This window comes from Triticum aestivum, chromosome 6D (assembly GCF_018294505.1).
Source record: "Triticum aestivum cultivar Chinese Spring chromosome 6D, IWGSC CS RefSeq v2.1, whole genome shotgun sequence".
Taxonomy (NCBI): Eukaryota; Viridiplantae; Streptophyta; class Magnoliopsida; order Poales; family Poaceae; genus Triticum; species Triticum aestivum.
In genome coordinates, this window is record NC_057811.1 from 234,947,095 (window position 1) to 234,959,950 (window position 12,856).

Consider the following 12,856-nt stretch of genomic DNA (forward strand, 5'->3'; position numbering starts at 1 on the left):
CCAGGTTCTTCCTTCTTTACAATTCTGCAAAACATCTTTAAAATCAGCAATAACATTTTGTCGTTAATGATTTTAAAGATGTTTTGCAGAATTGTAAGGAAGGAAGAACCTGGAACAAGTTTGTCGTTAATGATGGATTTGTGTTCCGTGCTAACAAGCTATGCATTCCAGCTAGCTCTCTTCGTCTTTTGTTGTTGCAGGAGGCGCATGGAGGAGGATTAATGGGACACTTTGGCGTGAAGAAGACGGAGGACGTACTTGCTACACATTTCTTTTGGCCAAAGATGAGACGGGATGTTGAGCGTTTTGTTGCTCGCTGCACTACATGTCAAAAAGCTAAGTCACGACTCAATCCTCATGGTTTATATATGCCTTTGCCTGTACCTAGTGTTCCTTGGGAGGATATATCTATGGACTTTGTTTTAGGTTTACCTCGAACAAAGAAGGGGAGGGATAGCATATTTGTTGTCGTGGATAGATTCTCAAAAATGGCACACTTTATACCATGTCATAAAAGCGATGATGCTGTTAATGTTGCTGATTTGTTCTTCCGTGAAATTATCCGTTTGCATGGTGTGCCAAATACTATTGTTTTAGATCGTGATACTAAATTTCTTAGCCACTTTTGGAGATGTTTATGGGCTAAGTTGGGGACTAAACTGCTTTTTAGTACTACTTGTCACCCCCAAACTGATGGACAAACTGAAGTAGTCAATAGAACATTGTCTACTATGCTTAGGGCTGTTTTGAAGAATAATAAGAAAATGTGGGAAGAATGCTTGCCTCATATTGAGTTTGCTTATAATCGTTCATTGCATTCTACTACTAAGATGTGCCCTTTTGAAATTGTGTATGGTTTCCTACCTCGTGCACCTATTGATTTGTTGCCTCTTCCATCTTCGGAGAAGGTTAATTTTGATGCTAAACAACGTGCTGAATTGATCTTAAAAATGCATGAGTTAACTAAGGAAACATTGAGCGTATGAATGCTAAATATAAACTTGCTGGAGATAAGGGTAGAAAACATGTTGTGTTTGCACCTGGAGATCTTGTTTGGTTACATTTGCGTAAGTATAGATTTCCTGATTTGCGCAAATCAAAGCTAATGCCACGTGCTGATGGTCCTTTTAAGGTGTTAGAGAAAATAAATGATAATGCATATAAACTTGAGCTGCCTGCAGATTTTGGGGTTAGTCCCACTTTTAACATTGCAGATTTGAAGCCTTATTTGGGTGAGGAAGATGAGCTTCCGTCGAGGACGACTTCATTTCAAGAAGGGGAGGATGATGAGGACATCAATACCATTGTTACACCCACAGCCCCTGCTGCTATACATATTGGACCAATTACTAGAGCTCGCGCACGCCAATTAAATTACCAGGTACTTTTGTTTCTTGGTAATGATTCTAATGTTCATGAGAATATGATGCTGCCTAAATTGGATACATATGTTTTGCTTACAAATGAAGGGCCTAGCTTTGAGAAGGATGAACATTGGAGCAAGAACAAGCATGGAGATGATGGCATGCCCATGGGGAACAAGAACGGAGTTACAAGTGATGATTTCAGGACGTTGAAGCCACCATAATGCGTGCATGAAGCCTTGGACGAAATATACAAGATGCTACTTCATAACTTTCGTCCAGAGGCTATTCTAGGTGCTGCGTCACCTTATTATTGGGCCAGGCCCATGTAATTTCGAAATACTTGAGTATAGGCTGTTTTTAGATTCCGTATGTGTGGGGAAACAAGAGATAGGGTTGGTTTCGGACCCCTTCCCCAAGGGCCACGAAATTCCCCCCTCTTCCTCCATATATACAGCCCTTAGGGCGTCGTTTAGACTTTGGGTTTTGTTTAGATTAAAAGTTCGCCATAGCTGCAACTTCGCGTACTTCGTTTGTGTTCAACGACCAGACAAAGGCGTCACAGAACCCCACCTTGATCAATAAAGCTTTCATCTTATATTCGCAATATCCAGATTGCAATCTCAGTTTCTTGCTTGTTCTTCGTTTGCTCGCAGGAAACATACCCTCGTGGTCAGGTTAATCGTGCTCCGGCGTGGTCAATAACCTCTCGGAGTTGGTTTAGCGATTGCTAAGGCGCGACGTCATCGCACGTTCGTAGTCGGATCGTCAAAGTCGACTTCCACCAAAGCGATATCCATCATCTCATCGAAAGACGGGACACCTTTGCCTCTATCAACCACCTAACTTCCGCAAACCCCTCCGCAAACCCTTCCAATACCCCAAACCATACCACCATTTGACAGCTACCAACTCCGACACATTTTGTCACATTTGGTTTTGAGAATTTGAGTTGTGGCTCACCGTTTCCTATCATGTTTCGGCTACTTAGGGACGGTTCGACATCAACATCACCACCGCTCATCTTCGCCAAGGACTACTACGAACGACTACGCCTTTGTGGTATCAACCTCAACTTGGTATCGTAATATCATCATACTCGCTTGCATTTGCATTGATAACCCCATAGCCTTACTCTTGCGTCACTTACCCATCGAGACTAGCCATTGAGTATTGCCGGCAACGTGACTTGTGCACATTAGTGATCATACTTCCCATAGCATACATACTATCATCGTGTTGCATATCTTGGAATCATCTCTTGTGTGTCACAAAGTTGTCATTGCATACACAATTGCTATCTTGGTTCGTGAAGCATTGCATGAGAAAAGAGCTCAAACAACAAAGAGCTAAACAAGCTTTTAAGCAAAAGGGAAAGATAAGCAACGAGCTTATAAGCAAGAACCATAGCATCATACAACATTAAGATTGTCATACTTGATCATCTTGGATCATATCTTCGGAACATCATACATAGAGCATACTTGGGATTGAAGTCGTTGCATTTTTGCTTAGTTGGTTGTGCACAAGTTCGTATCCGCCTATTGTGCAATCGTGCTAGCGTCTCTCTAGTGTTGTGCAACAAGAGCATTTTCGTGGATTCCACATTTTGGCTCACCCTTGGTTGCACGACCCCATTTATCTTTCCGTGTGTTGTGTTTCCGTGTACCATATCTTGCTATTGGTCTACTTGTTGCATTTACAAGTCGCGTATCTTCTCCAACATTATTGAATCTTGCTTACATTCACATCAAAAATTGTGCCACCATCCTAACCAAGCTCCACCATAAGCTTTTACTTCTGTAGGTGTGAGGAACTGACAAGAATCGGTACCAATTGTGCTATTTCCTTGTTACACATTGGAGTGATCTTTGATCCATCTTCAACATCGGTCAAGGTACATTTGGTATTGGTTCTTCCTTTTCTCCCACTCACATATCTTTGTTTGGAATGATGGATAGGCCAAGTACTTCTACCAACCCACTCTTATTGGAGCAAGATGACGACATGTCATCCTATGTCACCAAAACGCAACTATTTGGCGCACACCGAGCTTTGCATCAAGAACAACTTGCTTTGGGCGACCGCATCGACAACCTCGCCACCGACCTACGACAATCCGAGCAACGTACAAGAGACTACTCCGACACATCCATGAGTTCCCTCAAAGAAGATATCCGAACCATGATGGTCCGCTCTTCTACAACTTCATCCTCTTCAAGACGGAGTCGCTCAAGTCGACACTCCGACGACACGATCTCCGGTTCAAGTACACCGACATCGAACACTCTTCGTCGTGCCGCGCGTCAAGACCGTCAAGCTAACTGCAATCCTCTACACGATGCCGACTCTCAAGAGCTTCGACATCGTCAAAACCAAGCTACATTCGCGCAAGCACAAGAACGGCAACGCCAACGACAACAAGAACAAGAGGAGCAAGCGCGACAACATCAAGATGCACAAGATGCCGAGGCGCAACGTCAAGAACAACAACTTCGTGAAGCACAAGCACTTGAGGCGCAACGTGCCCTTCGAGATTCAAGTCGTGCCGTAGCCAACCGAGGCCGACAAGCTCGTCTACATCAAGAAGCACTTCACGACGAAGCTCAAGAAAGGGTTTATCAAGCACCTGTACATCGACAAGCTCCTCCTCAAGATCGACAAGCTCCTCGACAAGCTCGCCAAGACCATCAAGTTCATCGAGAGCATGAAGACAATGGAAATCCTCCTCGCCAAGAGCAACATGAGGAAGAAAACCCTCCTCGCCAAGAGCAACATGAGGAAGACAACCCTCCTCGCCAAGAGCAACATGAGATCGTCAATCCTCAACGACATGGGCATCATCATCCACGACCCCAACACAATGAAGAGCAACGATACGGCAAGCTAAAGTTCACCATGCCCAAGTTCACACGTAGCAATGACCCCGAAGAGTACATCTCATGGGCATTAAAGGTTGACAAAATCTTCCTCTTGCACAACTACGAAGAAGAGAAGAAGATCGTGAAGGCATCCCTCGAATTCCAAGACTATGTCCTCATTTGGTGGGAACAAGTCATTGAGCGCCGAGAGGCAAGAGGTGAACCACCCATCACCACTTGGGCACAAATGAAGGATGTCATGAGAGCACGATTCGTGCCAAACTACTACAACCGCGACCTTTTCAAGAAACTCCAACAACTCAAGCAAGGAACCAAGAGCGTTGAAGAGTACTACAAGGAAATGGAGATTGCCATGATACGAGCCAATGTCAAAGAAGATGATGAGCAAACTATGGCACGTTTCTTGAATGGACTCAATCACCCTATCAAGAAGATTGCCGACTTCCAACCATACTCGAACCTCATCGAGCTAGTGCATCAAGCTACCAAAGCGGAACGGCAAGTACAAGACGACTTCAAGTATGCCAAGTTCTCTTCCAAGTCCTACGGCTTCTCCAACACCCAAGCTTCAATGACTCAAACACCTTCTACCTCAACCAAACCATCTACAAGCAATGGCGACAAGTCAAGTTACAAGAAAGCTTCGACAAGCTCAAGTCGTCCTCCTACTTCAAGCAACTCCAAGCTGAGAGCTTCATCATCCTCTACCCCAACCGATGAGACCATCAAGACAAGTTCCTTCAAATGCTTCACATGCGGCGGCCGAGGCCACAAGTCTTTCGAGTGCACAAACAAGCGCACCATGATCCTCAACGACGACGGAACCTATGACTCCATGAGTGAAGGAGAAATGGAAGCCCTTGAGAAAGTGGCCATGCACCGACAAGTGAACAACGAAGATGAAGATGATCAAGTCTTTTGTGACGAAGATTCAAGCCCCGCTCTTGTTGTGTCCAAAGTCTTGACTCTTCAACATCAACAAGAAGAAGACCAAAGATGCCATATCTTCCACACAAAGGCCGGAATCAATGGAAGGTCCGTCAAGGTCATCATCAATGGAGGGAGTTGCCATAACCTCGCAAGTGAAGAACTATGCTCCAAACTCCAATTGGTCAAGATGAAGAACCCGCACCCCTACAAGGTTCAATGGCTAAGCGACACCGGCACCATCCAAGTCGAGCATAGGGTACATGTCTCTTTCAAGATCAGCGCCTATGAAGACACTTTGGAGTGTGATGTCCTTCCAATGACCGTGTGCCACCTCCTTCTTGGATGGCCATGGCAATTTGACCGAGGTGTCATCCACAACGGGCTAGTGAAAGCACAAACAGCAGCAGGAGCACGTCTCTCCTAAGGATATTGTAAACATGTAAATCGTTGTTCAGTTTCTAACTCCCAAGTAAGATATATATCAGGAACATATCTACCCTCAAATGGTGGAATATTCAATTTCAGTTTAGGAACATGGTCATGATCTCGTACTTGAGGTGGTGGTGCCGGCCTACCGTTGCGAATATATACCTGAGGCCGACCTGCTGGTGGTGGTGCTGGTGGCTGCACGTAGTTCTGATTTTGATCAACCTCATCCTCATAATCGCCCGCATAATCGTCATCCTCCTCAGCCGCCGCAGTAGCAGGAGCCAAAGAAGCATCAACAGTAGGTGCAGCAGCACCCGAATTTTGACCAGTCTCAATTGGAAAACGCTGTGCTCGTCCCACTTGATTTGGAAGGCGGCGTTGGAGATGTGGTTGTTGTTGTTGTAGAGGTGCGACTTGTGCAGCCGGTGGTGGTTCGGGAAGACGCTTGAGTAATTCAGTAAACTTGTTATCCAGCTTTGTCTCGAACGACTTCTCCACGACATCTATCTTCTCCATAGCCTCTTCAAATCTGTTTAGCACATCTCCCACCTGGCCACTCATCATTTGCTGAAATTTATCATGCAACTCCTTGTTCGTCATGTTCTCCCAATCAGTCTCATCGGCTTGTGATCCTGCCATGGTTAGCAGCAATAGAAACACAAAAGAATATGATCCTACAGACTACTAGGAAGTGGTGGTGATGGTGGTGTGTCACAAATCCTTCAAGCGAATCTCAAATTCTTACCAGTTCTTACCCAGCAACAGGTGGTGATCGGCAACCATTGTAGTCAAAACTCTCAAAGCTTGGATAGAGCGATTACCAGGGAAAGTCAAACGCACGATGTAGATGTATGTGGAGCTGGGAAGGCTTATAATATGGTAGCAAAAATGGTCAGCAATAATCAATTCAGAGATGCAAAGCTGAATAAACGCTCAACGACGGTACTGTGCTGGTCCTAGGCTAGACCGCGCTAGAGACGCGAGCCTAGAACACTAACAAAATCACGGCGCTGCACGTAAACAAGGGAAAAGCACACTCTGGAATTTTTTTTTTGCTCTTTTTTTTCGCGCTCTTTTTTTTGCGCTCCTCGTTTTTTTTTCCGAGACCTACTCAGGCAAGGAAACACGAAACGGAAAATAGATGGATCTCTAAAACAAACCGAATATGAAAAGAACTCGGATTGGTGGTGGATATATGGTGGTAGGATATGGCAGCGGTGGTAGTATATGGTAGCGGTGGTGGTATATGGATACGGATCGGTGGTGGTATATGGATACGGATTGGTGGTGGTATATGGATACGGATTCAGACCGGTGGCGGATAAGCAATGGTGGTAGATGGCAAGGTGATGATGATGGTGCGGCGGCGGCGTGACAACTTATGACCAGAACTCGAAACTCTAAAAGACTAGACTCTAAGACCAGCAACTTGACACGACGATGCAACCGCAAATTCAACAAAGCAAATACCCCGAAAAAGATTATGCAAAGGCTCAGATTGGTTCGGATATGATGAACTAACCCTAATTTTTTTTTGTGTGGCTTTTTCGTGGACTGTAGGTATGAAGAACATACTCGATCTAAACTACGAAAAACTGTAAAATCTCACCGAGCAACCTGGAAATCTGATACCACTTGATAGAGGCAAAGGTGTCCCGTCTTTCGATGAGATGATGGATATCGCTTTGATGGAAGTCGACTTTGACGATCCGACTACGAACGTGCGAGGACGTCGCGCCTTAGCAATCGCTAAACCAACTCCGAGAGGTTATTGACCACGCCGGAGCACTATCAACCTGACCACGAGGGTCTGTTTCCTGCGAGCAAACGAAGAACAAGCAAGAAACTGAGATTGCAATCTGGATATTGCGAATATAAGATGAAAGCTTTATTGATCAAGGTGGGGTTCTGTGACGCCTTTGTCTGGTCGTTGAACACAAACGAAGTACGCGAAGTTGCAGCTATGGCAAACTTTTAATCTAAACAAAACCCAAAGTCTAAACGACGCCCTAAGGGCTGTATATATGGAGGAAGAGGGGGGAATTTCGTGGCCCTTGGGGAAGGGGTCCGAAACCAACCATATCTCTTGTTTCCCCACACATACGGACTCTAAAAATAGCCTATACTCAAGTATTTCGAAATTACATGGGCCAGGCCCAATAATAAGGTGACGCAGCACCTAGAATAGCCTCTGGACGAAATTTATGAAGTGGCATCTTGTATATTTCGTCCAAGGCTTCATGCACTCCTTATGGTGGCTTCAAAGTCCTGAAATCATCACTGGTAACTCCGTTCTTGTTCCCCTTGCACATGCCATCAACTCCATGCTTGTTCTTGCTCCAATGTTCATCCTTCTCCAAGCCAGGCCCTTCATTTGTAAGCAAAACAAAAGTATCCAATTTAGGCAGCATCATATTCTCATGAACATTAGAATCATTGCCAAGAAACGAAAGTACATGGTAATTTAATTTGCGTGCGCGAGCTCTAGTAATTGGTCCATTATATGTAACAGTAGGGGTTGTGGGTGTAACAATGGTATTGATGTCCTCATCAGTCGTCGCCGGATTTTCGGGGTTGGTCGCCGGATGTCCGGGCGTTGCTGAGGCGCCGGATGTCCGGGCTAGCGCCGGGTGTCCGGCCACTGATACTTTCGGCCGTCTGTTGGTGCAGTTGTTGGCCGGCTGCACAGGCGCCGGATGTCCGGCCTCTGGCCCGGATGTCCGGCCGTTGTAGCTTCAGCAGCTCCGTCTTCTTCCGTCGTCGCTTCCAGGCTTCCCTCGCGGATGGTGTAGTTGTTCCTTGGCGTTTGCACTCCTCCTGGTCGTCCGTAGTGTTCCGACAATACCTATGCATGCAAACGAGTGGAGTGTCAAGTAGTATACCATCCTCGAAGGTGTCAAGTGAGCACATGTAAAGGAGATGATTCACCTTTGTGTATGTGAAGTAGATGTCGCACGTGTCACTCGCCAAACAGACTCTTGACATGGTGATGTCCATAGGATGCTCCGCATCACCATATCATTTGCATAACACCACCGCTTTCCGCAAACAATCTCACTTCCGCATTGCCAACTTCGACACCACCATTTTGACTTTGGTTTTGAGAATTTGAGTTGTGGTTCATCGTTTCCTAGGGTGTTTCGGCTAACTAGGAACGGTTCAACATCAACATCCCCACTGCTCATCTTCGCCAAGGACTACTACGAACGACTACATCACTTCGGTATCACCTCATCTTGGTATCATCTTGGTATCGTGATATCATCATACCTTCTTGCATTTGCATTGATAACCCCATAGCCTTACTTTTGCGTCACTTACCCATCGAGACTAGCCTTTGAGTATTGCCGGCAACGTGACTTGTGCACATTAGTGATCATACTATCCATAGCATACATACAATATCATCGTGTTGCATATCTTGGTATCATCTCTTGTGTCACAAAGTTGTCATCGCATACACAATTGCTATCTTGGTTCGTCAAGCATTGCATGAGAAAAGAGCTCAAACAACAAAGAGCCAAACAAGCTTTTAAGCAAAAGAGGAAAGATAAGCAAAGAGCTTATAAGCAAGAACCATAGCATCATACAACATTAAGATTGTCATACTCGATCATCTTGGATCAAAGCATAGAAACATCATACATATAGCATACTTGGGATAGAAGTCGTTGCATTTTTGCTTAGTAGGTTATGCACAAGTTCATATCCGCCTATTGTGCAATCATGCTAGAGTCTCTCTAGTGTTGTGCAACAAGAGCATCTTAGTGGATTCCACATTTTTGCTCATCCTTGGTTGCCCAACCCCACTTATCTATTTGCGTGTGTGTTTCCGTGTACCTTATCTTGCTATTGGTCTACTTGTTTCATTTGCAAATTTGTGAATCTTTTCCAACATTATTGAGTCTCACTTAGAATTGCATCAAATTTTGTGCCATCATCCTAACCAAGCTCCACCATAAGCTTTTACTTGTGTAGGTGTGAGAAACCGACAAGAATTGGTACCAATTGTGCTATTTCCTTGTTACACATTGGAGTGATCTTTGATCCATTTTCAACATCGGTCAAGGTACATTTGGTATTGGTTCTTCTTTTTCTCCAACTCACATATCTTTTTTTGGAATGATGGATAGGCCAAGTACTTCTACCAACCCACTCTTCTTGGAGCAAGACGACGACATGTCCTCGTACGTCACCAAGACTCAACTATTTGGTGCACATCGGGCTTTGCATGAAGAACAACTTGCTTTGGGCGATCGCATTGACAACCTCGCCACCGATCTATGACAATCCGAGCAACGTACAAGAGACTACTTCGACACATCCATGAGTTCCCTCAAAGAAGATATCCGAACCATGATGGTCCGCTCTTCTACAACTTCGTCCTCTTCAAGACGGAGCCGCTCAAGTCGACACTCCGACGACACTATCTCCGGTTCAAGTACACCAACATCAAACACTCTTCGTCGTGCCGCGCGTCAAGACCGTCAAGCAAACCGCAATCCTCTACACGACACCGACTCGCAAGAGCATCGACATCGTCAAAACCAAGCTACATTTGCGCAAGCACAAGAACGGCAACGCAAACGACAACAAGAACAAGAGGAGCGAGCGCGACAACATCAAGATGCACAAGATGCCGAGGCGCAACGTCAAGAACAACAACTACGTGAAGCTCAAGCACTTGAGGCGCGACGTGCCCTTCAAGATTCAAGTCGTGCCGTAGCCAATCGAGGCCGACAAGCTCGTCTACATCAAGAAGCACTTCGCGACGAAGCTCAAGAAAGGATTTACCAAGCACGTGTGCATCAACAAGCTCCTCCTCAAGATCGACAAGCTCCTCGTCAAGATCGACAAGCTCCTCCTCGAGTGAGACAAGAACGTCAAGTCCATCGAGAGCAAGAAGATAATGGACCCCTTCCTCGCCAAGAGCAACATGAGGTCGACAGCCCTCCTCGCCAAGAGCAACATGAGGAAGACAACCCTCTTTGCCAAGAGCAACATGACAATGTCAATCCTCAACGACATGGGCGTCATCATCCCCGACCCCAACACAATGAAGAGCAACTGATGTAGGGTGGAACCCTAGATGGCCGATCTTTCACGAAAGGAGCGGATCCCTACGAAGAACGTGATGAACACGAGGGGAAACACAAGAGGAACACGAGAGAAATCACTCAACCAACAAGAATAGATCACACATGCGCTAGATCGATGAACACAAAGGTAAGATACAAGATCCAAAGTCAACAACGGACGATACAAACGGTAACCGGTTCTTCTCCGTGAGGAGGTCTTGAATCCACGAGGGGATCTTCCCGTGAGGGGTCTTGAATCCAAGGTGGATCTTCTCCGTAGAGGGGCCGCAGTCTCTCTCGTGGAGTAGATCCGATATGGATGAGCAAAGCTCTATCTCTAAATGAGCTAATCCTTTGCTAACCCTAGAAAGATGGAGGAGAAAGAGTATATATAGTCTAGGGGGTCGAAGGGGTACACGGGCCTCGGCCCTTACCGTGCGCAGACAGGGGTGGCCGGATGTCCGGGCGACGGGCCGGATGTCCGGGGCTTCAGGAGGGGCCGGATGTCCGGGCTGGAGGGTAAAACTTCTGGATGTCTTCTGTCGTTGATGCCGGATTTCCGGGGGAAGGGCCGGATGTCTGGGCTTTGGCGAGGCGCCGGATGTCCGGGGCTGGCGCCGGATGTCCGGCCGCTGATGCTGTTGGCCGTCTGTTGGTGCAGCTCCTTGGCAGCTGCACAGGCGCCGGATGTCCGGCCTTTGGCCCGAATGTCCGGCCGCTGTAGCTTCAGCAGCTCCGTCTTCTTCCGTCGTCGCTTCCAGGGCTCCCTCGCGGATGGTGTAGTTGTACCTTGGCGCTTGCACTCCTCCTCGTCGTCCGTAGTGTTCCGACAATACCTATGCATGCACACGAGTGGAGTGTCAAGTAGTATACCATCCTCGAAGGGGTCAAGTGAGCACGTGTAAAGGAGATGATTCACCTTTGCGTATGTGAAGTAGATGTCGCACGTGTCACTCGCCGAATGGACTCTTGACATGGTGATGTCCATAGGATGCTCCGCATCATCTCCCCTCCCTTGGGAAAGATCCGGCCTCGGATCGAAAACCAAATCACCATGGAAAAGAGATGGCTTCGCCGTGTAGAAGTGGACGTTCACCAAGTACGTGTCATCTTGAAGCTCGAAATGGGCACTCTCCAATGTCGCACCGTCTTGTGATTCCTTCAAAAGGAGTAAGGACAACAAACACTTGGAAAAACGAATGTGGTTAGCGTTAGTGCAAAACCAAGCATTCAAGAGGTGATTCACCAAACAAGTATCGTCATCATGCAAAGCATATGGTGTGACAAAGGATTGAGACATGGCATGTAAGTATATCAATCGAGCACAAGCAAAGATATCATGGGGGCAAGCATGTAAATTGGAGGTAGAGATGTAAATATGTGTGTCAAGAGAATAAGCATCTACCTCATGTTCATAGCAAGCATGGGCAAAGCGCTCAATGAAAGGTCTATGGTAGGCATAGGAATCATTCACGACACCTAAGAAGATGAGATGTCTAAACACATGGGTTAAGTGCAAGACAATCCAAGCATAATGTGCATAGGGTGTAGTGAACATAGTGTGGCACTCAACACAATAGAAAGAGCAATTGTTCATCATGTGTGAGGCAATCAAGTCAATCATGTGACAAGCAATGTGATAGAGGCAAAGGTGTCCCGTCTTTCGATGAGATGATGAATATCGCTTTGATGGAAGTCGACTTTGACGATCCGACTACGAACGTGCGAGGACGTCGCGCCTTAGCAATCGCTAAACCAACTCCGAGAGGTTATCGACCACGCCGGAGCACGATCAACCTGACCACGAGGGTCTGTTTCCTGCGAGCAAACGAAGAACAGGCAAGAAACTGAGATTGCAATCTGGATATTGCGAATATAAGATGAAAGCTTTATTGATCAAGGTGGGGTTCTGTGACGCCTTTGTCTGGTCGCTGAACACAAACGAAGTACGCGAAGTTGCAGCTATGGCGAACTTTTAATCTAAACAAAACCCCCAAAGTCTAAACGACGCCCTAAGGGCTGTATATATGGAGGAAGAGGGGGGGAATTTCGTGGCCCTTGAGGAAGGGGTCCGAAACCAACCCTATCTCTTGTTTCCCCACACATACGGACTCTAAAAACAGCCTATACTTATGTATTTCGAAATTACATGGGCCTGGCCCAATAATAAGGT